The sequence below is a fragment of the Pseudophryne corroboree genome, chromosome 4 (assembly GCF_028390025.1).
Source record: "Pseudophryne corroboree isolate aPseCor3 chromosome 4, aPseCor3.hap2, whole genome shotgun sequence".
NCBI classification, from domain to species: domain Eukaryota; kingdom Metazoa; phylum Chordata; class Amphibia; order Anura; family Myobatrachidae; genus Pseudophryne; species Pseudophryne corroboree.
In genome coordinates, this window is record NC_086447.1 from 251,533,974 (window position 1) to 251,561,303 (window position 27,330).

Consider the following 27,330-nt stretch of genomic DNA (forward strand, 5'->3'; position numbering starts at 1 on the left):
CCCATCTAGGAGTGGCACTGCAGTGTCACGCAGGATGGCCCTTCCAAAAAACACTCCCCAAACAGCACATGACGCAAAGAAAAAAAGGCGCAATGAGGTAGCTGTGTGAGTAAGCTAAGCGACCCTAGTGGCCGACACAAACACCTGGCCCATCTAGGAGTGGCACTGCAGTGTCACGCAGGATGGCCCTTCCAAAAAACACTCCCCAAACAGCAGCACATGACGCAAAGAAGAAAAAAAAGAGGCGCAATGAGGTAGCTGTGTGAGTAAGCTAAGCGACCCTAGTGGCCGACACAAACACCTGGCCCATCTAGGAGTGGCACTGCAGTGTCACGCAGGATGGCCCTTCCAAAAAACACTCCCCAAACAGCACATGACGCAAAGAAAAAAAGAGGCGCAATGAGGTAGCTGTGTGAGTAAGCTAAGCGACCCTAGTGGCCGACACAAACACCTGGCCCATCTAGGAGTGGCACTGCAGTGTCACGCAGGATGGCCCTTCCAAAAAACACTCCCCAAACAGCACATGACGCCAAGAAAAAAAGAGGCGCAATGAGGTAGCTGTGTGAGTAAGCTAAGCGACCCTAGTGGCCGACACAAACACCTGGCCCATCTAGGAGTGGCACTGCAGTGTCACGCAGGATGGCCCTTCCAAAAAACACTCCCCAAACAGCAGCACATGACGCAAAGAAGAAAAAAAAGAGGCGCAATGAGGTAGCTGTGTGAGTAAGCTAAGCGACCCTAGTGGCCGACACAAACTCCTGGCCCATCTAGGAGTGGCACTGCAGTGTCACGCAGGATGGCCCTTCCAAAAAACACTCCCCAAACAGCACATGACGCAAAGAAAAAAAGAGGCGCAATGAGGTAGCTGTGTGAGTAAGCTAAGCGACCCTAGTGGCCGACACAAACACCTGGCCCATCTAGGAGTGGCACTGCAGTGTCACGCAGGATGGCCCTTCCAAAAAACACTCCCCAAACAGCACATGACGCCAAGAAAAAAAGAGGCGCAATGAGGTAGCTGTGTGAGTAAGCTAAGCGACCCTAGTGGCCGACACAAACACCTGGCCCATCTAGGAGTGGCACTGCAGTGTCACGCAGGATGGCCCTTCCAAAAAACACTCCCCAAACAGCAGCACATGACGCAAAGAAGAAAAAAAAGAGGCGCAATGAGGTAGCTGTGTGACTAAGATAAGCGACCCTAGTGGCCGACACAAACACCTGGCCCATCTAGGAGTGGCACTGCAGTGTCACGCAGGATGGCCCTTCCAAAAAACACTCCCCAAACAGCACATGACGCAAAGAAAAAAAGAGGCGCAATGAGGTAGCTGTGTGACTAAGATAAGCGACCCTAGTGGCCGACACAAACACCTGGCCCATCTAGGAGTGGCACTGCAGTGTCACGCAGGATGGCCCTTCCAAAAAACACTCCCCAAACAGCACATGACGCAAAGAAAAAAAGAGGCGCAATGAGGTAGCTGTGTGAGTAAGCTAAGCGACCCTAGTGGCCGACACAAACACCTGGCCCATCTAGGAGTGTCACTGCAGTGTCACGCAGGATGGCCCTTCCAAAAAACACTCCCCAAACAGCACATGACGCAAAGAAAAAAAGAGGCGCAATGAGGTAGCTGTGTGAGTAAGCTAAGCGACCCTAGTGGCCGACACAAACACCTGGCCCATCTAGGAGTGGCACTGCAGTGTCACGCAGGATGGCCCTTCCAAAAAACACCCCCCAAACAGCACATGACGCAAAGAAAAATGAAAGAAAAAAGAGGTGCAAGATGGAATTGTCCTTGGGCCCTCCCACCCACCCTTATGTTGTATAAACAGGACATGCACACTTTAACCAACCCATCATTTCAGTGACAGGGTCTGCCACACGACTGTGACTGAAATGACGGGTTGATTTGGACCCCCACCAAAAAAGAAGCAATTAATCTCTCCTTGCACAGACTGGCTCTACAGAGGCAAGATGTCCACCTCATCATCATCCTCCGATATATCACCGTGTACATCCCCCTCCTCACAGATTATCAATTCGTCCCCACTGGAATCCACCATCTCAGCTCCCTGTGTACTTTGTGGAGGCAATTGCTGCTGGTCAATGTCTCCACGGAGGAATTGATTATAATTCATTTTAATGAACATCCTCTTCTCCACATTTTCTGGATGTAACCTCGTACGCCGATTGCTGACAAGGTGAGCGGCGGCACTAAACACTCTTTCGGAGTACACACTTGTGGGAGGGCAACTTAGGTAGAATAAAGCCAGTTTGTGCAAGGGCCTCCAAATTGCCTCTTTTTCCTGCCAGTATAAGTACGGACTGTCTGACGTGCCTACTTGGATGCGGTCACTCATATAATCCTCCACCATTCTTTCAATGGGGAGAGAATCATATGCAGTGACAGTAGACGACATGTCCGTAATCGTTGTCAGGTCCTTCAGTCCGGACCAGATGTCAGCATCAGCAGTCGCTCCAGACTGCCCTGCATCACCGCCAGCGGGTGGGCTCGGAATTCTGAGCCTTTTCCTCGCACCCACAGTTGCGGGAGAATGTGAAGGAGGAGATGTTGACAGGTCGCGTTCCGCTTGACTTGACAATTTTGTCACCAGCAGTTCTTTGAACCCCAGCAGACTTGTGTCTGCCGGAAAGAGAGATCCAAGGTAGGTTTTAAATCTAGGATCGAGCACGGTGGCCAAAATGTAGTGCTCTGATTTCAACAGATTGACCACCCGTGAAACCTTGTTAAGCGAATTAAGGGCTCCATCCACAAGTCCCACATGCCTAGCGGAATCGCTCTGTGTTAGCTCCTCCTTCAATGTCTCCAGCTTCTTCTGCAAAAGCCTGATGAGGGGAATGACCTGACTCAGGCTGGCAGTGTCTGAACTGACTTCACGTGTGGCAAGTTCAAAAGGTTGCAGAACCTTGCACAACGTTGAAATCATTCTCCACTGCGCTTGAGACAGGTGCATTCCACCTCCTATATCGTGCTCAGTTGTATAGGCTTGAATGGCCTTTTGCTGCTCCTCCAACCTCTGAAGCATATAGAGGGTTGAATTCCACCTCGTTACCACTTCTTGCTTCAGATGATGGCAGGGCAGGTTCAGGCGTTTTTGGTGGTGCTCCAGTCTTCTGTACGTGGTGCCTGTACGCCGAAAGTGTCCCGCAATTCTTCTGGCCACCGACAGCATCTCTTGCACGCCCATGTCGTTTTTTAAATAATTCTGCACCACCAAATTCAAGGTATGTGCAAAACATGGGACGTGCTGGAATTTGCCCATATTTAATGCACACACAATATTGCTGGCGTTGTCCGATGCCACAAATCCACAGGAGAGTCCAATTGGGGTAAGCCATTCTGCGATGATCTTCCTCAGTTGCCGTAAGAGGTTTTTAGCTGTGTGCGTATTCTGGAAAGCGGTGATACAAAGCGTAGCCTGCCTAGGAAAGAGTTGGCGTTTGCGAGATGCTGCTACTGGTGCCGCCGCTGCTGTTCTTGCGGCGGGAGTCCATACATCTACCCAGTGGGCTGTCACAGTCATATAGTCCTGAGCCTGCCCTGCTCCACTTGTCCACATGTCCGTGGTTAAGTGGACATTGGGTACAACTGCATTTTTTAGGACACTGGTGAGTCTTTTTCTGAGGTCTGTGTACATTTTCGGTATCGCCTGCCTAGAGAAATGGAACCTAGATGGTATTTGGTACCGGGGACACAGTACCTCCAACAAGTCTCTAGTTGCCTCTGCAGTAATGATGGATACCGGAACCACGTTTCTCACCGCCCAGGATGCCAAGGCCTTAGTTATCCGCTTTGCAGCAGGATGACTGCTGTGATATTTCATCTTCCTCGCAAAGGACTGTTGGACAGTCAATTGCTTGGTGGAAGTAGTAAAAGTGGTCTTACGAGTACGACTTCCCCTCTGGGATGACCATCGACTCCCAGCAGCAACAACAGCAGCGCCAGCAGCAGTAGGCGTTACACGCAAGGATGCATCGGAGGAATCCCAGGCAGGAGAGGACTCGTCAGAATTGCCAGTGACATGGCCTGCAGGACTATTGGCATTCCTGGGGAAGGAGGAAATTGACACTGAGGGAGTTGGTGGGGTGGTTTGCGTGAGCTTGGTTACAAGAGGAAGGGATTTACTGGTCAGTGGACTGCTTCCGCTGTCGCCCAAAGTTTTTGAACTTGTCACTGACTTATGATGAATGCGCTGCAGGTGACGTATAAGGGAGGATGTTCCGAGGTGGTTAACGTCCTTACCCCTACTTATTACAGCTTGACAAAGGCAACACACGGCTTGACAAATGTTGTCCGCATTTCTGTTGAAATACTTCCACACCGAAGAGCTGATTTTTTTGGTATTTTCACCAGGCATGTCAATGGCCCTATTCCTCCCACGGACAACAGGTGTCTCCCCGGGTGCCTGACTTAATCAAACCACCTCACCATCAGAATCCTCCTGGTCAATTTCCTCCCCAGCGCCAGCAACACACATATCCTCCTCATCCTGGTGTACTTCAACACTGACATCTTCAATCTGACTATCAGGAACTGGACTGCGGGTGCTCCTTCCAGCACTTGCAGGGGGCGTGCAAATGGTGGAAGGCGCATGCTCTTCACGTCCAGTGTTGGGAAGGTCAGGCATCGCAAACGACACAATTGGACTCTCCTTGTGGATTTGTGATTTCGAAGAACGCACAGTTCTTTGCTGTGCTTTTGCCAGCTTGAGTCTTTTCATTTTTCTAGCGAGAGGCTGAGTGCTTCCATCCTCATGTGAAGCTGAACCACTAGCCATGAACATAGGCCAGGGCCTCAGCCGTTCCTTGCCACTCCGTGTGGTAAATGGCATATTGGCAAGTTTACGCTTCTCCTCTGACAATTTTATTTTAGATTTTTGAGTCCTTTTTTTACTGATATTTGGTGTTTTGGATTTTACATGCTCTGTACTATGACATTGGGCATCGGCCTTGGCAGACGACGTTGCTGGCATTTCATCGTCTCGGCCATGACTAGTGGCAGCAGCTTCAGCACGAGGTGGAAGTCGATCTTGATCTTTCCCTATTTTTGGAACCTCAACATTTTTGTTCTCCATATTTTAATAGGCACAACTAAAAAGCACCTCAGGTAAACAATGGAGATGGATGGATACTAGTATTCTTATAGATGGACGAGCGACTGCCGACACAGAGGTAGCTACAGCCGTGGACTACCGTACTGCGTCTGCTGCTAATATAGACTGGATGATAATGATATAAAAAATATATATATATATCACTACTGCAGCCGGACAGGTATATATTATATAATGATGGACCTGCTGGACACTGTCAGCAGCACTGCAGACTCCTAAAGTAAGCTACTAGTAGTATCAAGAAGATAGAAAGGAAAAAAAAACACCACAGGTAGGTGGTATACAATTATGGATGGACGAGCGACTGCCGACACAGAGGTAGCTACAGCCGTGGACTACCGTACTGCGTCTGCTGCTAATATAGACTGGATGATAATGATATAAAATATATATATATATATCACTACTGCAGCCGGACAGGTATATATTATATAATGACGGACCTGCTGGACACTGTCAGCAGCACTGCAGACTCCTAAAGTAAGCTACTAGTAGTATAAAGAAGATAGAAAAAAAAAACACCACAGGTAGGTGGTATACAATTATGGATGGACGAGCGACTGCCAACACAGAGGTAGCTACAGCCGTGGACTACCGTACTGCGTCTGCTGCTAATATAGACTGGATGATAATGATATAAAAAATATATATATATCACTACTGCAGCCGGACAGGTATATATTATATAATGACGGACCTGCTGGACACTGTCAGCAGCACTGCAGACTCCTAAAGTAAGCTACTAGTAGTATCAAGAAGATAGAAAAAAAAAACACCACAGGTAGGTGGTATACAATTATGGATGGACGAGCGACTGCCGACACAGAGGTAGCTACAGCCGTGGACTACCGTACTGCGTCTGCTGCTAATATAGACTGGATGATAATGATATAAAAATATATATATATATATATCACTACTGCAGCCGGACAGGTATATATTATATAATGACGGACCTGCTGGACACTGTCAGCAGCACTGCAGACTCCTAAAGTAAGCTACTAGTAGTATCAAGAAGATAGAAAAAAAAAAAACACCACAGGTAGGTGGTATACAATTATGGATGGACGAGCGACTGCCGACACAGAGGTAGCTACAGCCGTGGACTACCGTACTGCGTCTGCTGCTAATATAGACTGGATGATAATGATATAAAAAATATATATATATATCACTACTGCAGCCGGACAGGTATATATTATATAATGGCGGACCTGCTGGACACTATTAGCAGCACTGCAGACTCCTAAAGTAAGCTACTAGTAGTATCAAGAAGATAGAAAAAAAAAAAACACCACAGGTAGGTGGTATACAATTATGGATGGACGAGCGACTGCCGACACAGAGGTAGCTACAGCCGTGGACTACCGTACTGCGTCTGCTGCTAATATAGACTGGATGATAATGATATAAAAAAATATATATATATCACTACAGCAGCCGGACAGGTATATATTATATAATGACGGACCTGCTGGACACTGTCAGCAGCACTGCAGACTCCTAAAGTAAGCTACTAGTAGTATCAAGAAGATAGAAAAAAAAAACACCACAGGTAGGTGGTATACAATTATGGATGGACGAGCGACTGCCGACACAGAGGTAGCTACAGCCGTGGACTACCGTACTGCGTCTGCTGCTAATATAGACTGGATGATAATGATATAAAAAATATATATATATCACTACTGCAGCCGGACAGGTATATATTATATAATTAATGACGGACCTGCTGGACACTGTCAGCAGAATGCGTTTATAGAATAAAAACACCACACGACGAGTGTTTAACTTTTTCAGGCAGACAATCACAATATACTGGTGGTCAGACAGTGGTCACTGGTCAGTCACACTGGCAGTGGCACTCTGGCAGCAAAAGTGTGCACTGTTAAATAATATGTACTCCTGCTACTGCTCCCCAGTCTCCCCCACAATTAAGCTGTGTGAGCACTGAGCACTCAGCACAGTCAGATATACATAGATGATGCAGCACACTGAGGCTGAGCACAGATATGGTATACTGTTACTGTGTCACTGTGTATCGTTTTTTTTCAGGCAGAGAACGGATTATATTAAATAATAATATAATAAAAAAACTGCACTGGTGGTCACTGGTCAGTCGCTAGTAAACTCTGCACTCTCTGAGTACTCCTAAGCTCCAGTAAATCAAGTGTCTCACTCTCACTCTCTCTCTTCTAATCTAAATGGAGAGGACGCCAGCCACGTCCTCTCCCTATGAATCTCAATGCACGTGTGAAAATGGCGGCGACGCGCGGCTCCTTATATAGAATCCGAGTCTCGCGATAGAATCCGAGCCTCGCAAGAATCCGACAGCGGGATGATGACGTTCGGGCGCGCTCGGGTTAGCCGAGCAAGGCGGGAAGATCCGAGTCTGCCTCGGATCCGTGTAAAAACTAAGGCTGAAGTTCGGGGGGGTTCGGATTCCGAGGAACCGAACCCGCTCATCACTAGTATGAAGTAATTCAAAAAAGAGCAAGTAACTGTGCACTTTGGCAAAAACTATGTTGCAGTGCAGAATGGGCAGATGTAACATGTGCAGATACAGTAGGTTTAGATTTGAGAGGTGCATGCTCAAACCAAAATTGCAGAATAAAAATAAAGCTGTTCATTATTTGTGAGCTACGTGAAAAAGCAGCTGGTAGTCACCCTGCATGCAAAAAAAATATGTGCACCCTGGTTTGTCCAAGATACAAAGATACTTGCTTTTTCTATTTGCTTAATTAAGGTTACCACCCATCCAGGAAACCCACAGCAACCAGGGGCAGCGCCGGAGACATCACTGTCAGTGGTCACCTGTCCGTCCCCCTATGCTGGTGCAACCTGCTTCTCAGCCAGCCTCCTCTTCTCTATTGTGGCCGCGAATTGGCACTGCTAGAGGCAGGCTGGGGCAGGGTAGGACAGAGATCAGCTCCAGGACAGGTCGCTGTGTCAACAGTAGTCTTACGAGCAGAACCATCTTTAAGAAGAACAGGCAAGCATTGCACTGATGAGCTATCTGATTTATCACGTCTTTCTCATGCGACTAAGGGGGTTATTCAGGTTTGTTTGCAAACCAAAAAAGTAAGCAAAAGCATGTTACACTGCAGGTGGGTCAGATGTAACATGTGCAGAGAGAGTTAGATTTGGGTGGGGTACGTTCAAACTGAAATCTAAATTGCAGTGGAAAAATTAAGCAGCCAGTATTTACCATTAGGGAGGCTAATCCCGGGATCGGTGGGATCACAGAATTCTGGCTTCAATCCCAGCATTCACGGGATTAGGTTGCGCATATACAGTTTTGCTGAGCAGCGCAGAGCACTATATCACTTGGCTCAGATGCTGCCCGTCTGTGCGGCATGGGTGGCAGAGGGGTATTTAAAGCTTAGGTGGGCAGCCATGGACACACTGACACCGCCGGCAGCATTTCAAATGTAGCCGGCAGCCAATCGGAGCTGGCGGACCACCAGCCAATCAGGGAAGCGATCGCAGCAGCAGCTCCTGGTTGACTGCCGGACTGCCAGTTTTGACTGGCTGGTGGCCAGCACTACATTTGATATGCCGCCAGCGCTGTCAGTGTGTCCATGGCTGCCCGCCTAATAGTAAGTGCACAGCACACTCCTCAGTCCCTAAATCCACCCACCATCATTGCTCTCTACTCCCACCCTCCTTCACTGTTCCCTGCACCATTCCTCCTTGCTCCCTACACGCACCAATCCTCCTTTCTCCCTACACCCACCCTCCCTCTCTGCTCCCTACATCCTCCCTGCTCCCTACACCCGCTCTCCCTCTCTGCTCCCTACATCCTCCCTGCTCCCTACACCCACCATCCCTCTCTGCTCTCTACATCCTCCCTGCTCACTACACCCACCCTCGCTCTCTACTCCCTACACCCACCCTCCCTCTCTGCTCCCTACATCCTCCCTGCTCCCTACACCCACTCTCCCTCTCTGCTCCCTACATCCTCCCTGCTCCATACACCCACCATCCCTCTCTGCTCCCTACATTCTCTCTGCTCCCTACACCCACCCTCGCTCTCTGCTCCCTACACCCACCCTCCCTCGCTGCTCCCTACATCCTCCCTGCTCCCTACACCCACTCTCCCTCTCTGCTCCCTACATCCTCCCTGCTCCCTACACCCACCATCCCTCTCTGCTCCCTACATCCTCTCTGCACCCTACACCCACTCTCCCTCTCTGCTCCCTACATCCTCCCTGCTCCCTACACCCACCATCCCTCTATGCTCCCTACATCCTCCCTGCTCCCTACACCCACCATCCCTCTCTGCTCCCTACATCCTCCCTGCTCCCTACACCCACCCTCTCTCTCTGCTCCCTACACCCACCCTCCCTCTCTGCTCCATACATCCTCCCTGCTCCCTACACCTACTCTCCCTCTCTGCTCCCTACATCCTCCCTGCTCCCTACACCCACTCTCCCTCTCTGCTCCCTACATCCTCCCTGCTCCCTACACCCACCATCCCTCTCTGCTCCCTACATCCTCTCTGCTCCCTACACCCACTCTCCCTCTCTGCTCCCTACATCCTCCCTGCTCCCTACACCCACCATCCCTCTATGCTCCCTACATCCTCCCTGCTCCCTACACCCACCATCCCTCTCTGCTCCCTACATCCTCCCTGCTCCCTACACCCACCCTCGCTCTCTGCTCCCTACACCCACCCTCCCTCTCTGCTCCCTACATCCTCCCTGCTCCCTACACCTACTCTCCCTCTCTGCTCCCTACATCCTCCCTGCTCCCTACACCCACTCTCCCTCTCTGCTCCCTACATCCTCCCTGCTCCCTACACCCACTCTCCCTCTCTGCTCCCTACATCCTCCCTGCTCCATACACCCACCATCCCTCTCTGCTCCCTACATCCTCTCTGCTCCCTACACCCACCCTCGCTCTCTGCTACCTACACCCACCCTCCCTCGCTGCTCCCTACATCCTCCCTGCTCCCTACACCCACTCTCCCTCTCTGCTCCCTACATCCTCCCTGCTCCCTACACCCACCATCCCTCTCTGCTCCCTACATCCTCTCTGCTCCCTACACCCACTCTCCCTCTCTGCTCCTTACATCCTCCCTGCTCCCTACACCCACCATCCCTCTATGCTCCCTACATCCTCCCTGCTCCCTACACTCACCATCCCTCTCTGCTCCTTACATCCTCCCTGCTCCCTACACCCACCCTCGCTCCCTGCTCCCTACACCCACCCTCCCTCTCTGCTCCCTACATCCTCCCTGCTCCCTACACCTACTCTCCCTCTCTGCTCCCTACATCCTCCCTGCTCCCTACACCCACTCTCCCTCTCTGCTCCCTACATCCTCCCTGCTCCCTACACCCAACATCCCTCTCTGCTCCCTACATCCTCTCTGCTCCCTACACCCACCCTCGCTCTCTGCTCCCTACACCCACCCTCCCTCGCTGCTCCCTACATCCTCCCTGCTCCCTACACCCACTCTCCCTCTCTGCTCCCTAAATCCTCCCTGCTCCCTACACCCGCTCTCCCTCTCTGCTCCCTACATCCTCCCTGCTCCCTACACCCACCCTCGCTCTCTGCTCCCTAAATCCTCCCTGCTCCCTACACCCACTCTCCCTCTCTGCTCCCTACATCCTCCCTGCTCCCTACACCCACTCTCCCTCTCTGCTCCCTACATCCTCCCTGCTCCCTACACCCACCCTCCCTGCTCCCTAAATCCTCCCTGCTCCCTACATCCACTCTCCCTCTCTGCTCCCTACATCCTCCCTGCTCCCTACACCCACCATCCCTCTATGCTCCCTACATCCTCTCTGCTCCCTACACCCACCCTCGCTCTCTGCTCCCTACACCCACCCTCCCTCGCTGCTCCCTACATCCTCCCTGCTCCCTACACCCACCATCCCTCTCTGCTCCCTACATCCTCCCTGCTCCCTACACCCACCATCCCTCTCTGCTCCCTACATCCTCTCTGCTCCCTACACCCACCCTCCCTCGCTGCTCCCTACATCCTCCCTGCTCTATACACCCACTCTCCCTCGCTGCTCCCTATATCCTCTCTGCTCCCTACACCCAACCTCCCTCGCTGCTCCCCACACCCACCCTCCCTTGCTGTTCCCTACACCCTTCCTCACTGCTCTCCACATCCACTCTCCCTGCTCCGTACACTGATCCGTACAGCAATTCCGAGACTGAGCGTTTCATTGCCGAATCCCGGGATTGAAAACATGGCCTTGGATTGGCCTCCCTATTTACCATGCACAGAAACAATATAACCCACCCAAATCTAAATCTCTCTGCACATGGTACATCTGCCCCACCTGCAGTGCAACATGGTTTTGCCCAATTGCTTACTTTTTTGATTTGCTAACAAATCTGAAAAGGCCCAAAGATATCTGCATTACAGTATGTATGTCACAGTCTGGCAGTGAACCAGTGCAGTGGATTTATTATGATCTGCTGCCAGACTATCACACCACTGCCTCCACTTGAAGACCTGAGCATGTAATGCCTGTAGCCAAGACAGAGGAGATACAGGGGGATCCAGAACCACTGTGTAACTCAACTCATTAAAGCAGGAGTAAAAAATGTTCCCTGCCCTGTAAACAACTTCCAGGAGGCCTATTCCAACCATTCATGTACCCTCAATTAACTATCGGAGATGCTAGTATCTCCTTCTACCGGTGAGCTGTGCATTGCGTGTCATGGGTTGGACATGTGCATGCTATGTGTTTTTCTTCTGCGTGCCACGTTACGGCCATGTGTCTGTCATGTGGCGATCATGTCCTTTCATTTGCCGGCCATGTGCCTGTCAGGTGACGGTCATGTGCCAGTCATGTGCGTATCATGGGCCGCTCATGTGCAGTGCTTGAGCGTGCCATGTTCCGATAATTTCCTATCATTTGCCTGCCATGTGCCGGTCATATGCCTGTCATGTATCTTTCATGTACCTGTTAGGTGACGGTCATGTGCCAGTCATTGGCCGGTCATGTGCGTGTTATGTGTTTATCCTCAGCTTGCCATGTTCCAGTCATGTGCCGATCTCGTCCTATCATTTGCCTGCCATGTGCATGGCATGTGCCTGTCATGTGTCTTTCATGTACCTGTCAGGTGACGGTCATGTGCGTGCTATGTGCTTGTCTTGTGCGTGCCACGTTACGGCCATGTGCCAGTCAGGTGACTGTCATATGCCTGTCATGTGTCTTTCATGTGCCTGTCAGGTGACGGTCATGTGCGTGTTATGTGCTTGTCTTGAGTGTTCCATGTTCTGGTCATGTGGCGGCCATGTGTCTGTAATGTGCCGATCATGTTCTATTATTTTCCGGCCATGTGCCTCTAAGGTGACGGTCCTGTGTGTGTTATGTGCTAGTGTTGTGCGTGCCACGTTACGGTTATGTACATGGCATGTGCCGGTCATGTGCCTGTCAGGTGACGGTCATATAACTGTCATGTGTATTTAATGTACTTATTAGGTGACAGTCATGTGCATGTCATGTGCCTGTCAGGTGACGTCACGTGCCTATCATGTGTCTTTCATGTACCTGTCAGGTGACTGTCATGTGCCGGTTGTCAGGTGACGGTCATGTGCCTGTAATGTGTGTGTCATGGGCCGGACATGTGCGTGTTATGTGCTTGTCTTGAGCGTGCCATGTTCCGGTCATGTCCTATAATTTGCATGTGCCTGTCAGGTGACGGTCATATGCCTGTCATGTGTCTTTCATGTACCTGTCAGGGGACAGTCATGTTCACGTCATGTGCCAGTGAGGTGACATTCATGTGCCTATCATATGTCTTTCTTGTACCTGTCAGGTGACGGTCATGTGCCTGTCAGGTGCATGTCATGGGCCGATCATGTGCAGGTCATGTGCATGCTATGTGCTTGTCTTATGCGTGCCACGTTACGGTCATGTGCCGGCCATATGTCTGTCATGTGCTAGCCATGTGCATGGCATGTGCCTGTCAGGTGACGGTCATATACCTGTAATGTGTCTTTCATATGCATGTCAGGTGATGGTCATATGCCTATCATGTGTCTTTCATGTACCTGTCAGGTGACGGTTATGTACCTATCATGTGCCAGTCATGTGTGTGTTATGTGCTTGTTTTGAGCGTGCCATGTTCCGGTCATGTGCCAATCATGTTCTATCATTTGCTGGCCATGTGCATGGCTTGAGCCTGTCAGATGACGGTCATATGCCTGTCATTTGTGTTTCATGTACCTGTCAGGTGACGGTCATGTGTGTGCCATGTGCTTGTCTTGAGCGTGTCACATTACGGTCATGTGTCGGCCATGTGTCTGTCATGTGCCGATCATGTCCTATCATTTACTGGCAATGTTCATGGCATGTGCAGGTCATATGCCTGTCAGCTACCGGTCATATGCCTGTCATGTGTCTTTCATGTACCTGTCAGGTGATGACCATCACCTGACAGTCACATGACCATTTGCCTGTCGTGTGCCTATCAAGTCCTATAATTTGCCTGCCATGTGCATGGCATGTGCCTATCAGGTGATTGTCATATGCTTGTCATGTGTCTTTCATGTACCTGTGAGGTGACGGTCATGTGCCTTTCATGTCATGTCAGGTGACAGTCATGTGCCATTCATGTGTGTGTCATGGGCTGCTAATGTGCGTGTTATGTGCTTGTCTTGAGCATGCCACGTTACGGTCATGTGCATGTCATTGGCCGGTCATGTGAGTGTCTTGAGCGTGCCATGTGCCGGCTATGTGTCTGTCATGTGCCGATCATGTCCTATCATTTGACGGCCATGTACATAGCATGTGCCTGTCAGGTGACGGTCATGTGCCTGTCAGCTGATGGTCATATGTCTGTCATGTGTGTGTCATGGGCCGGTCATGTTTGTGTTATGTGCTTGTTTTGAATGTGCCATATTCCAGTCATGTGCCGATCATGTCCTGTCATTTGCCTGCCATGTGCATGGCATGTGCCAGTCAGGTGATGGTCATATGCCTGTCATGTGTCTTTCATGTACCTGTCAGGTGATGGTCATGTGCGTGTTATGTGCTTGTCTTGAGCGTGCCACGTTACGGTCATGTGCATGTCATGGGCCGATCATGTGCAGGTCATGTGCATGCTATGTGCTTGTCTTGTGCGTGCCACGTTACGGTCATGTGCCGGCCATATGTCTGTCATGTGCCTGTCAGGTGACGGTCATATACCTGTAATGTGTCTGTCATGTGCATGTCAGGTGATGGTCATATGCCTGTCATGTACCTTTCATGTTCCAGTCATGTGTGTGTTATGTGCTTGTTTTGAGCTTACCATGTTCCGGTCATGTGCCAATCATGTTCTATCATTTGCTGGCCATGTGCATGGCTTGAGCCTGTCAGGTGACGGTCATATGCCTGTCATTTGTCTTTCATGTACCTGTCAGGTGACGGTCATGTGCCAGTCATGTGTGTGTCATGTGCTTGTCTTGAGCGTGTCACATTACGGTCATGTGCCGGCCATGTGTCTGTCATGTGCCGATCATGTCCTATCATTTTCTGGCCATGTTCATGGCATGTGCCGGTCATATGCCTGTCATGTGTCTTTCATGTACCTGTCAGGTGATGGTCATGTGGCTGTCAAGTGATGGTCATTTGCCTGTCATGTGCCTATCATGTCCTATAATTTGCCTGCTATGTGCATGGCACGTGCCTATCAGGTGATGGTCATATGCCTGTCATGTGTCTTTCATGTACCTGTGAGGTGACGGTCATGTGCCTGTCAGGTGACAGTCATGTGCGTGTCATGGGCTGGTAATGTGCGTGTTATGTGCTTGTCTTGAGCATGCCACGTTATGGTCATGTGCCAGTCATGTGCATGTCATGGGCCGGTCATGTGAGTGTCTTGAGCGTGCCATGTTCCGGTCATGTGCCGGCTATGTGTCTGTCATGTGCCGATCATGTCCTATCATTTGCCGGCCATGTGCATAGCATGTGCCTGTCGGGTGACGGTCATGTGCCTGTCAGCTGATGGTCATATGTCCGTCATGTGTGTGTCATGGGCCGGTCATGTTTGTGTTATGTGCTTGTCTTGAGCATGCCATATTCCGGTCATGTGCCGATCATGTCCTGTCATTTGCCTGCCATGTGCATGGCATGTGCCAGTCAGGTGATGGTCATATGCCTGTCATGTGTCTTTCATGTACCTGTCAGGTGACGGTCATGTGCATGTTATGTGCTTGTCTTGAGCGTGCCACGTTACGGTCATGTGCTTGTCATGTGCCGGCCATGTGCCGATCATGTCCTATCATTTGCCGGCGATATACATGGCATGTGCCTGTCAGGTGAAGGTCATATGCCTGTCATGTGCCTTTCATGTGCCTGTCAGGTGACAGTCATGTGCCATTCATGTGCGTGTCATGGGCTGGTAATGTGCGTGTTATGTGCTTGTCTTGAGCATGCCACGTTACGGTCATGTGCCAGTCATGTGCATGTCATGGGCCGGTCATGTGAGTGTCTTGAGCGTGCCATGTTCCGGTCATGTGCCGGCTATGTGTCTGTCATGTGCCGATCATTTCCTATCATTTGCCGGCTATGTGCATGGCATGTGCCTGTCAGGTGACGGTCATGTGCCTTTCATGTGCCTGTCAGGTGACCGTCATGTGCGTGTTATGTGCTTGACTTGTGCGTACCACCTTACGGTCATGTGTAGGCTATGTGCATGTCATGTGCCTGTCATTTTTTTGTCATGGGCCGGTCATGTTTGTGTTATGTGCTTGTCTTGAGCATGCCATATTCCGGTCATGTGCCGATCATGTCCTGTTATTTGCCTGCCATGTGCATGGCATGTGCCAGTCAGGTGACGGTCATATGCCTGTCATGTGTCTTTCATGTACCTGTCAGGTGACGGTCATATGCTTGTCATGAGCCGGTCATGTGCGTGTTATGTGCTTATCTTGAGTGTGCCACGTTACGGTCATGTTCCGGCCATGTGTCTGTCATGTTCTGATCATGTCCTATCATTTGCCGGTCATGTGCATGGCATGTGCCTGTCAGGTGACAGTCATGTGCGTGTCATGGGCTGGTAATGTGCGTGTTATGTGCTGGTCTTGAGCGTGCCATGTTCTGGTCATGTGCCGGCCATGTGTCCGGGCACGGACTGCCCACAAGAACTACCGGGAAGATTCCCGGGAGGCGGACGCCGTTGGCTAGGTGCTATTTTTTTTTTTGGGGGGGGGGGGGGTGCTGCCTAATCAGCAAAGCCACCTAGTGGCCAACGACAGAACTAACAGCACATCCCCTGCTCAGCCTCAGTATAGACAGGAAGTGTCGTGTTTACTTTCTCACTTCTTGACTGAGGCTGAGTGCTGCTGGACAGAGGTGCGGAGCTGCAACAGAATGAAATAAGGGATACAGTCAAAAGAGGTACAGTAATAGGTGGGGTAAACAGAGCCCTGTATAACAAACACTTCTTCCCTACCCAGCCCTGTGCATGCCAGTCCCCGCACCCCCACCCAGCCCTGTGCATGCCAGCCGTGTGTATGCCAGCCCCCGCTACTCCACCCAGCCCTGTGCATGCCAGCCCCCACCCAATCCTGAGCATGTGCCAGCCCACGCTCCCTCACCCAGCTCTGTGTGCATGCCAGCCCCCTCCTGTACCCAGCCCTGTGTGTGCCAGCCCCTGCTGCTCTACCCAGGGCTGGCAACTGAAATCTTGGGACCTAGTACTGTGATATCTCTGGGACCCCTTAAACACGTACCATATGTGCCAGGGCTGCATACACAAGACAGGTCTGCACCGGAAGTATATATACCCCCCGACCTTCCGGTGCAGACCTGTCTTGTGTATGCAGCCCTGGCACATATGGTACGTGTTATATACCCCCCGACCCGGAAGTACCTCGGGCGGATGAGGGCAGAGTTAACCTGATCATAAAACATCCCTAAACGTTTAATACACACAAAACCCAGGTCACAGCTAGCACAAGGGACTAGGTGAGGAACGCTCCATGAACGTATCTACACACACTCACCGGACTACCCGCGCCGGGAGCAAACAGCGCTCCACGCGCCGGAAGCCGGAAGTCCCATGCGTTCCAGCGGCTTAAGCCGGTGGAACGCATAACAAAGGAGCTGCTCTAATGTAAATGGAAGAAAATTTCATTATTTAAAAAAACAATAAATCAATTTGGAGTCAAATTACTCCTCCAATATGTACTCGTGGTTATGGCATATAAATCAAAGCCGTCCATCAACCGTCATTTTTATATGTGGTTCCTCAAAAATATATCAAATGATGAAAGAATTTATAGAGTCAAAGATTGTTATAGGGGACCCAGGAGGTAGCAGCAGCAATAACAGTATAGAAACATACAATAAAGACAATTTAAAACAAACCAATAATTAACAATCCACACCTACACATAATTATATATACAGGCATCAATACCCATGTTATGCATCAACAAAATATTACATTAATATTCAATTGATGCTATGGGCAAAGTACATACTATTCATAAATAGTCCAATCCTAACCAAAATTGCATTGATGAATACTCATAGGAAAACGCCTAAGGGCTTACATTCATTAAGCCCCCTGAGTGATACAGTGTCCAGTTCATTAATCCAATAGCATTCCCTCTGCTTAAGCTGCCTCACTGGGTCCCCTCCCGTAGGCAACGGTGGAACCCAGTCAATGAGCTTGCACTTTAAGCTTGCCACTTGGTGCTTAACTTCTAAAAAGTGGCACGCCACTGGTTTGTCAGATACTCCACTATTTAACGCAGTATAAATAGAAGATCGGTGGTTGGCCATCCGGTCCCTAAAATTCTGCATAGTCAAACCCACATAGAGGAGCCCACATGGACATTTCAGTATATAGACAACATGGTCCATTCTGCAATGTAGATGAAATCTGATCTTGATGGTGGACCTGGTATGAGGATGATTAAACGTCGGTCCCACCATCATAGATCTGCACGTCGTGCAGTTATCGCATGAAAAGCAACCATGTTTCTGTGTATACAATTGTGTAGAGGTTAACTTAGCCCCTGGATGCATGGTAGGTCTCATCAACATCTGTTTAAGGTTCAGGCCTCGTCTATAAGCCAGCATAGGTGGTTTCATATGAGTGAAGGGTAAAGTGGAATCGGAGCTAACAATCGACCAATGTTTCTTCAAAACTTTGTTAATGTGCCCAGAATGGTTATCAAAACGAGTAGTGAACACCATCCTATCTTTGGTCCTATTGCGCTCACTATCACAAGTCCCTGAAAAAATAGCTTTTGCTTTAACAAGGCATTTGGATAACACTCTAGTGCGGTAGCCTCATTCCCTAAAGCGTATGGTGACATCAGCAAGTTGTGCTTCAATATTTTCACTTGCTGAATTTATCCTAAGGACTCGAAGATATTGGGACACCGGTAGATTATCTTTTAAAGCCGGCAGATGATGACTAGAAGCATGGAGGGTGAGATTACGGTCTGTTGGTTTCCGATAAAGTGTCGTAGCCAACATATTATTTATTTTGTTAACGGTCACATCGAGAAAACTGATACCAGAATCAGAGATGGTCGATGTGAATTTGATGGGACTAGCAAGAGAATTTAATTAATCAACCATGGACAAAAACATGTCTTCTGTATCAGTCCAAAGTAAAAAGATGTCGTTGATAAATCGACGGTAAAAATAAATTGAATTACCATATTTAGGAAAAATATGTGTGGACTCATACTGTGTCATGTATAGGTTAGCGTATGAGAAGGCCAAATTTGACCCCATCGCAGTACCCGCCAATTGCATATAGTACCCATCTTTATACATAAAATGGTTGGTCTTCAGAACCAATTTTGCCAATTCAAGAATAAATTCAATAGGCCTATTCAATCTAGAATTGTTGGTTGATGCAATTCTTAAAGAACTTAACCCGTCATCATGTGGTATCACAGTATATAAAGAATTGACGTCCATCGTGGCCATGAGAAAGGAGACACCATGTAGGTCGGGTTCACTACGATATGCTGGCGGTCGGGCTCCCGGCGACCAGCATACCGGCGCCGGGAGCCCGACCGCCGGCTTACCGACAGTGTGGCAAGCGCAAATGAGCCCCTTGCGGGCACGGTGGCGCGCTACGCTATTTTATTCTCCCTCCAGGGGGGTCGTGGACCCCCACGAGGGAGAATAAGTGTCAGTATGCCGGCTGTCGGGATCACGGCACCGGTATACTGTGCGACGGGATCCCGTCAGTCGGCATACTGAAGACCACCCATGCAGGTCCACCCCCTTAAGCTGAGCAAGAAAATCCCCGGTATCCTTGATATAACTGCCACTCCTGATCACTATAGCTTGTAAAACATGATCAACAAACTGAGCTAACGGCTGTGACAATGACCCTTCGGCAGCAATAATCGGCCTGCCAGGTAGTGCATTCAAACTCTTGTGTATTTTAGGCAAAGTATACAGGATAGGGCATTTAGGATGTTCCACAGTAAGGAAAGAATGCAGCTCACTTTCCAACCATCCATTATCGAGTCCCCTTTTGAGGCACTCATCAATGGTCCGCTTAATGCCAGGCACAGGATTACATCCTAATCGTTAATATGTGATTTCATCCGCGAGCTGACGCATTATTTCTCTGTCATAATCTTGCCAGTTTTGGATCACCACCGCCCCGCCTTTATCGGCTGGACGTATGACCAGTTCCTTGTTCTCACGCAGCTTATTTAAAGCACCTCTTTCTACACAGGAAAGGTTGTCAAAGCTTTTGGGGGGTGAATAGTTACAGATATCTCTATTGATAACCCTCAAAAAGGTTTTTACACTAGCATTCTGAGAGGGGGGGTCAAATGTGGAAGGTTTCCTGAAGGATGTATGTGGTTGATCTTTAGATTTATCTGAAAAATATTCTTTAAGTCTGAGGGACCGCCCGAATCTAAACTGGTCGACTGTATTTTGAAACTTATTATGCTGGTAGGTGGGTACGAATGACAGACCTTTGGACAAAAGAGATATCTCAGCCTCGTCAAGAGGTGTGTTAGATAAATTAAATACTACATTCACGTCTTTCTGGGTCTCCCACGTCTTCTGGTGCCTGCCCCTCCTCGGGTGCGGCCTCCGCTGCCTCTGGGATTTCCAGAGTGAGGGGGCAGGTCTGCACCTACTTCTAAAAAACTCCTTGAGTCGCCAGAACCTTCGTTAGGGTCTGTGTCAGAGGTTGACACCGAGGAGGCAAATTCCAAAGGAAAAGGGGGTGCCCTTCTCCTTCTCATGGGTCTATTGGTATGATCGTTGAAATTTTGTGTATTACCCAACAGCCACCTATAAACGGTGTGATTTTTATAATCATTGGTGACTACCGCCAATTTTTTGCGCTTGAACTAAATCAACTCCCGCTGATAGGTGTCAATTTGAACCTGCAATTTGTCAACCCAGTTCTGTGTTTTATCCTCACGTAACAAAGGAATAGCCACAACATTGGCTGCCTCAATGTCAACCTCTTTAGATCAAGACCTACCTCCTGTATAACCAATGCCATCAAATCAAAAGAACATTTATTTAAGATTCCACACCAACAGCTACAGAATTTCGGATTACTCCTTCCTAAAGTGGGGGTATTAATGATGTGAAAACCTCTCGGAATCTGCCGACGTCGGTGATATTCCGAGAGGAATTGCCCATGGAGTTTTAAATCAATCTCTCGTTGCCTTTGTCTCAATAATCGGTGAAACACATCTACTGGGGTATATGCTGGTAGTGCATCAAAGTCTATTTTATCGAATAGCAACTTCTCCACCTCCTCATCAGTAAAGGATATGGTATCTTGTTCAGCTTGCGATAACAAGCCATCATCAAGGAGATACGCCCCTTCCTATATAGCATAGGACGCCAGGCCTATTAGGAAGCTGCAGTGGCTATTTTATGAAGTGGCTAGTTATCAAGTGGCAGCTAAAATCAACAGCAGTGTTATACCTGTATGTCATTAGTTACATCTTCAACTGATATTCAAAATTGACTCCTGTCTCTCCTTTTCGTCAACAGGTAATTACTGCAGAGTGCAGACCATTGTTTCTTTCTTGCTAAATATATATTTGGTAATTACTGCAGAGTGCAGACCATTGTTTCTTTCTTGCTAAAGATATATTTGCAATAAATAGTGGCAAACTGCTCTAATCCAGCTAGTAACAATCCTCAGGTGCTGCGGGAGGGGGTTACGCTAGACAAGAAAAACAAAAGGGATTTTTCCCATGCACTCTGCTGGCTGTTAGTAAGAAGAACTATATACTATGTAATAATAGAAAATTTAGAGCTCTTCATTACATATGTTTTGCAAAAGATATGATAAGCCTCCAGGCCACTTCTTGGCTGCTCTATTACTGGAGGTCCCTAACTAAGCAAAGTCGGCTCAGGCCCGACCACCCTAGGGCAGCACACCATTGAGACACTAAAGTGTTAATATGTGTTAAGAAAGAAGCAGAAGCTATGGGTTAGAAAGTGCTACAAAAATAAGGGTGTTAATAAAATACTCAAAAGAGTAACATTAGTGAAAAAATAGGAGTGTTACATAAGTGCTAAATAAATAATATGGCGTGCTACCCCAAGGTAGCCCAGTCACACCAGACCTGGGGGGTACCATTTCCCAAACTCACACACAGCATAATAATAATAATAATAATAATAATAATAATAACATCCACTATGGGTCATACAATTGCTTAATGTACGGCCACATGATAATGGCACATACAAAACATATCCAGATTGAAAGCTAGCTTACCTGGAGGCACCCCTGTATCCTCCAAATGGCACCACAGGACCCAGCATGCCCTCCTAATGCTGGCTCCATCTATGCCTCACTGAACTGCAATAAATAGTGGCAAACTGCTTTAATCAAGCTGGTAACAATCCCCAGGTGCTGCGGGAGGGGGTTACTCTAGACAAGAAAAAAAGGGATTTTTCCCACGCACTCTGCTGGCTGTTAGTAAGAAGAACTATATACTATGTAATAATAGAAAATTTAGACTGTTCCAGCACTGGGAGAAATCTCTGTATATACTACTTCATCACTGGGCATTGTGTGTGTATAATATACGCACACAATGCCCAGTGATGAAGTAGTGGATACAGAGGGTACTCCCAGTGCTCATGGAGCATTGTGTATATATATATAGAGTGGCAGCAACACTAGGCGTGCACGCAATGGGGGATATTCAAATGTTTGAAAAGTCAGTTGGATGTCTGTTTCTTCCTATCTAATAGACTGGGAAACACAGAAACCCAACTGACTTTTCAAACATTTGAATTCCTGTGTGTTATCAGTCACAGTGCATGTACTAGGCTCCCTCCGTGTATCAGACTGTTGCTGGCAACTGTTGTGTGTGTGTGTGTGTGTGTGTGTGTGTGTGTGTCAGTGTGTGTGTGTGTGTGTGTGTGTGTGTGTGTCTGTGTCTGTGTATGAGAGTGAGTGGCTGCTGCAGCAGGGTGAGGGCTGTGCTCCGATTGGCTCTCTGACTCAGTGAGAGCCAATCAATGCTAACAATGTGCACTGTTGCCTAGCAGCAACCCTAGAGAGAGGAGGGAGTAAGAGGACTGATCTGGTTCATGCGTGAGTCAGAGTCAGCCTCCAATGAGCCCAGGAAGATTCACTGATGAGGATACAGCAGCCAGGGGAGGCATACTATTAGGATTTTTTTTTTTTTTAAAGCTACCATCGGAACACCATTGAATGCTCACCATTCGATAGTGGCAAACATTGGAAGGTTACCATCGAATTGTAAAAACACTACCATAAAAATAAAAACATCAATGTTTTGGAAACATCGACCATCTATGTCTATCCTTATCTCAGTAGATGACACTCATTATTACATGGCTTTAATGGGAATACTCGTCAATTGGACAAATACCGATCGGTCACAAGTCGTAGCCGTAGGAACGCTTTTTTGCACATCAGTTAATCATGTCTAACAACAGTGATCACATTCCCAACAAATTGCAATTCTAGTTTATGATACTCATAACTATACAGCTTTAAGAATAATATTTATTCGGTGGATAAGTGCTAAGCAGTTATAAACCACAGCTGCAAGTGTGTTCACTCTAATAGTAGCCAATGTTGGTGAAATTTAGGAATATATAGTAGTGGGTTGGGGTTTAGGAATCTGCACAGGACCAGATTGTAAATAGATGATAACAATTTTTTAACCAATTTTTGTACCAAAAAAGGCAAAATTGATGACCAACATAAAACTACCACTTTGCCTGCCTGGCTTTTGGGATAGAACGAAGTTGGCGGTGCTCCCGGACATTAGTTCAGAACAAACTATTTAATGGTTTTTTTTTGCAGAGAAGCAAAAAATAGACTGTTTTTTTTGTGTCTCTCTGGGGCACACTTTATATGAATTAACTTGTTAATGAAAATAGAATATTTTAAATGTGAATATAAAGATAAAACGTAACTTTTATTGAATATCAGATGAAAAAAGACAAATTACACAAATAGTGCTGTATATATCAGCAAAGTGATTAAAAAAGTATTAAATGATGATAAGACGATTGTGACTCACTTGGTTTGAAGTAGGTGGCAAATAATTTGTGTGCACACCTACTAGGGTTAAGCGAGTATTGATATTTGAAATTAATCAGAGCGAAAATTTGGTGAATCTTGTTTTCTCTATTGATTTATGAATTTTTATACATAAGTATATTCATATGAGAGAAACAAGAAAAAACGGCTTAAACGACTCCGGACTCCTCCTAGGAAGGTAAATATTGGTAAATTACTGCAATAATAAATTGTGGTGGAAGATACTGGTAAACAAAGAGTGTATACACGGAAGGTATGTTCCTTGATACTACAGTACCCAGTATTCCCAGAGGGTCACCCTTTCTGGTACTGACCAGGCCCAATGCTGCTTGGCTTCCAAGATCAGACGAGATCGGGCATGTCCAGCATGGTATGACTGTAGATAGTCAAGTAGGTACCTATCTGCGTATGGAAAAACCAGTTGCTTGATAGGTTTGAGCCGGTCAAAAAAAGGGAGGGGGTGGGGAAAAGTATTACAAATTACTTCAGAGTGTCTTGACGGTATGTCTCGTTGCTTTTGATGTAAAAATGAAGTCAAAAGAAAGGAGATTTTTCACATAAATACAGTGCCAAAAAATAATAATAATAAATAAACATTGGAGGGCCAGTATCTTAAGGCCCATACACACTTGACGATAAAATGAACGACGTCGTTCATTTCAGCCCTCATCAACGACGTCGCTCATTATATCGTCAAGTGTGTATGCATCCGACGACCACCGATGCGCGGCCCCGCAGGACGTTAACGACCCTCGCTTATCTGTGGAGCATGTCTGCTCAATTTCCACTATGGTCGTTACCGACCAGCGACGTCGTTGAATGTGTATGGTGTGAAAGACCAACGACCAACGACCAAGCCACTGTTCACCAGCCCTGTTCCCAGCTCATTATTTTAATAAACTGTTCAGCTTGGATGCTTCAACGATGAATGGTCTATGGTCTTTGGTCTTTGGTCTTTGGTCGTCGGTAGTGTGTATGCTCATGTCGTTTGCTCAGCTGTTCAAGGGAAGTTCAAGGGAAGTCGTTAACGACGGTCGTTAACGACGTGTGCATCGTCAAGTGTGTATGGGCCTTTAGTGTTGATACTGGAACAGTTTATAAACAGAATAATAATAGTAAAGGAGGCCTCACTTGGGTCCATACATATTATGTATGTTGTCACAAATTCCCACAACTAAATTGTGGTGATACCAGTGAGCATTGCCCCACTGACACGAATAAAGTGTAACACAACTGCGGGAATATAGCCTTTTAGCTGTAGAATATCATATAGTTGAAAATAAAGCACAAAAATGACTTCTATCTATCAGCTAGGCAAAAGACAGAATATGTCAATATTTATATTTCCACCATCCAAGCAGATTGCCAGGTGGAAATAGTATTGAGGTGAATGAAATAAGAGAGTATGTCAGTCTGAAGTAGACAAATGAGTAAATAAATTACTGAGTACTTTGCAGCAATACCATATGTTCATAAAAAACATAATGTTTCACATAGAATCCAGCATAGAACAACACACAAAAAACAGTATAGACAATAGACTGTCAATTGCGGGGAGGGTACACATAAAAAGCAATATTTGTCATCATTTATTAAAGACATGCTATGTGTACTAAACCTCTGTAAATAATTTAACTGAGTTCTCTTTAGCAAAGGTCTGACTGGGCTGGTAATCAAGGTAATATTAGGATTGATGCATAGATTACCAACTGGTGAATGGTCTCCCTGTGTTGGTTAATTACTTTATCTGCATGGAATAGATCTGTGGAGACAGCCAGCAAATGCTGTTTGGTCTGGCCTTGTTGCTAGGCAACCTATCCTGTCCGTGCTGTGTGCACAGAGTGGAGAGTATTTTCACCCTGTAACATTGGAGACTACAGGGGAATAAGGTGCTTGTAAGGAGAGCAAGAAAGAGGCAGCAGGGAGGGTGTGAGATACCTGCCGTGTGCTGGAGAGGAGTCCGCCCGCCGGAGCTCCGTTACGGATGTCCCGGAAGTCGGGCGCCGGACCGGAAGTGACGCGCATTTCGCTGGGAGGAGCTTGTTCACCTGATCGTCTCCGTAATTTGTCTTTTTTCGTCTGATATTCAATAAAAGTTACGTTTTATCTTTATATTCACATTTAAAAATATTCTATTTTCATTAACAAGTTAAGTCATATAAAGTGTGCCCCAGAGAGACACAAAAAACCAGTCTATTTTTTGCTTCTCTGCAAAAAAAACCCATTCGAAACTTAGGAATACTAATTAGATAGTAGTACTCATGTTTTAACATCTCATATAAATATATCAATAGTAGGTGAGGTTTATTGCCGCATGGCTTCAAAGGGATTACCCGCTTATTAAACAAATTTTAAATAGCCAAAAATGGTAGCGGCACATATGACCTCTACAAATAAATATATCCTAATGAGATTCATTATCATATATTAAAATGAACCATATCAATGGGTAGAATTTCATTCATTGTATATATTCTATGAGTGGATATCTCATGAATGTAAGGAGAATACCCGTTATAGCACCAACATTTAGTAAGGTGTAATTGTGGTATCTATTGTTCTCCCCACTAATTGGGATTATAATTCTTTCTGTATACTTAACACTACTCAAGTAGTACAATTATTTATTTATTTATTAACAGTTTCTTATATAGCGCAGCATATTCCGTTGCGCTTTACAATTAGAACAACAGTAATAGAACAAAACTGGGTAAAAACAGACAGACATAGAGGTAGGAAGCTTACAATCTATAGGGAAATAGGCATAGATACATAAGGATAGATGCTACCTATTGCATAATGTTCCACCAAATTGCTAGGTTCTTAATGGGTTGTATGATGATACCCCACAAAGTTATCCAAGTGTCAGGAGGGTGTGAGACTAAAGAAAGACAAGATATGTGATGTTATGAATACTCTGCAGAGGATGTAATTAGATAGGGAAGCACTGAAGGTTATGTGGGTGGGTCTGGAATTTGATAGGCTTGTCTGAAGAGGTGAGTTTTCAGGGAACATTTAAAGGTTTGGAGACTAGAGGCGAGTCTTACTGTGCGTGGGAGGGCATTCCACAGAGTGGGTGAAGCCCGGATAAAGTCCTGTAATTTTGAGTGTGAACAAGTAATGCGTGTGGATGAGAGACGTAGATCTTGTGCAGAGCGGAGAGGTCGGGTAGGGAGATATTTTGAGATGAGTGAAGAGATGTATGTTGGTGCAGTTTGGTTAATAGCCTTGTATGTGAGTAAAAGTATTTTATATTTAATACGGTAGAATACCGGTAACCAATGGAGGGACTGACAGAGCGGATCTGCAGACGATGAACGTCTGGCAAGGAAGATTAGCCTCGCAGCTGCATTCAAAATGGATTGTAGTGGTGAGAGCCTATGTTTGGGAAGACCGGTCAGGAGACTATTACAATAATCAATGCGGGAGATAATGAGAGCATGGATTAGAGTTTTTGCTGTGTCTTGTGTAAGATAAGGGCGTATTTTGGATATGTTTCTTAGATGTATGTAACATGCTCTTGAGACAGATTGAATGTGGGTAACAAAGGACAGTTCAGAGTCAAGAATGACACCTAGGCAGCGAGCTTGTGGGGTAGGGGTGATTGCAGAGTTCTCAACAGTGATAGAGATATCAGGTTGGAAACTACTATTGGCCGGTGGAAATATAATTAATTCTGTTTTGGAAATATTA

At 47.2% G+C, this 27,330-nt stretch overlaps 1 protein-coding gene and 1 pseudogene across 1 annotated transcript in view; both read right to left on the reverse strand.

Moving 5' to 3' along the window:
- ANKUB1 (ankyrin repeat and ubiquitin domain containing 1) overlaps positions 1-27,330 on the reverse strand; it is a 184,934-nt gene that overhangs the window by 64,162 nt on the left and 93,442 nt on the right. The gene's annotated exons all lie outside the window — the stretch shown is intronic.
- LOC134913062 (5S ribosomal RNA) lies at positions 23,903-24,021 on the reverse strand (annotated as a pseudogene).